The sequence below is a fragment of the Oncorhynchus nerka genome, linkage group LG4 (genome assembly GCF_034236695.1).
Source record: "Oncorhynchus nerka isolate Pitt River linkage group LG4, Oner_Uvic_2.0, whole genome shotgun sequence".
Classification (NCBI taxonomy): Eukaryota; Metazoa; Chordata; class Actinopteri; order Salmoniformes; family Salmonidae; genus Oncorhynchus; species Oncorhynchus nerka.
Window position 1 is genome coordinate 36,742,638 of NC_088399.1, and position 1,867 is coordinate 36,744,504.

Genomic DNA, 1,867 nt, shown 5'->3' on the forward strand with positions numbered 1-1,867 from the left:
ATTAGACAGCTAGCTAATATTAGCCACCTAGTCACCTAGCTAGAATCCGTAACATGTCATATATTTAGCAAATTTGTTACATATAGTACATTTAGCAAATTCATATAATAATATAATATGAATTGTAATTCATAACATATTGTACAAAATGGGTTATGGAGATCCACAAATGAATACGTACCATACGAAACATAACATACAGTATCATAGCAAATGTAGTGCCTCAGATTTACGTACAGAATTATCCTCTGATGCCAGGTTCGCCAATAACCTCTTCTCCTTTCTCTCTCTCTCTCTTTATTTCTCTCGTTGGCCATCTCTCTCTCTTTGACCATCTCTCTCTCTCTTTGACCATCTCTTTCTTTCTCTTCGACCATCTCTCTCTCTAATCCTCCCCTATACGTTCACTCTCTTTCCACCCCTCTAGTTTGTATACGACTTACATAATCAAAACTGATACAATCAATATAAGTAATGTTCAGCAATGTGTTTGCTGTGCACAGCAAGGTGTCCAACTCCTGTCCCTAGGAGGTGCATACAGGGTTCTTTCCCTTGACACTATAGGTAAATGAATGAAAGCCAAGGATTGACTGAAGTCATGGAGGTGTCTACTCACCTGGTTTTGCTCTGAATCAGCAGTTCAGCAGTAAGAGGAGGCAAAAACCAGCAGACACGTGACATGGTCCTTGTGACTTTGAATAGACTGATTCCCCCACTTATTCAGGGTGGCGCAACGTTACACAGATAGAAATGTGTTGTGTAGAACAGAAATGACTCTCCACCTTGTAGATTAGGGAATTGTGTCAGCTCTATACATAGCATTTCTATCTGCAACATTTGAAACGTTGTACTCCAGTGTTGTGAGTAAAGCTAGCATATACAGTAACAAATGACATCATGGACTTGTTTGAGTCTCTACTTTTCCTAGGCTTGAATCACGGGGCACAAAGGAGAACAACTTCCTTAAACAAGTGTAACACTAGATTGAGGTTGAATTAGTCAAATACTTACAGTGGTAAAATGGCCCATTATGACTCTGGCTTTCTGATCAAACGCCTTGGAAGTCCATCTTAGCAGGGCCAGAGCAGAGGGAAAGGATGAACGCCTATGGTCTTCAATAGGGATTTGAGTTAATGCACGTACGCTCTAAAACAAGTCAACCTTAGTGTAAAAAAAAGTGATAGGAAATGCACCACATCCTTTTTTTCAGTATGACTTTATTTTGACGATAAACTGCTTATAAACTGCCTGTAAATATGACTTGTTAACCACGTAAGTACATGTATATGGATTGTTGTTCGTGATTTGTATATGATTGCAATAAATGGTTTATTTACTGTATTTACTTTTGTTCATAGATTATGTATTCCAACGTTTACTAATGGTTTTTATTAACTATTGATTATGGTTAATAAGCAGTTTATAAGCAGACCTTCAAATAAAGTGTCACCAACTCTTTTTCCTCATAAAGAAGGGAGAAAGTCTCAGGGTTAAAAGTGTGATTTTTCAGACATGGTATCACAGTTGATAAAAGCTAAGGTGTTGGTGGTGTTTGTGAAGCATCTTGACAAGGCGCTTCTGTAGAAAGAATCCTCATATGTTACAGGATGCATATTTCCCCATCACACTGCTGAGGTGAAAGCCAGGTCTATCCACACAGGTCTATCCACACAGGTCTATCCACACAGGTCTATCCACACAGGTCTATCCACACAGGTCTATCCACACAGGTCTATCCACACAGGTCTATCCACACAGGTCTTTCCACACAGGTCTATCCACACAGGTCTTTCCACACAGGTCTATCCACACAGGTCTATCCACACAGGTCTATCCACACGTTTGGAGAAAAGTGACAAGGAACAGA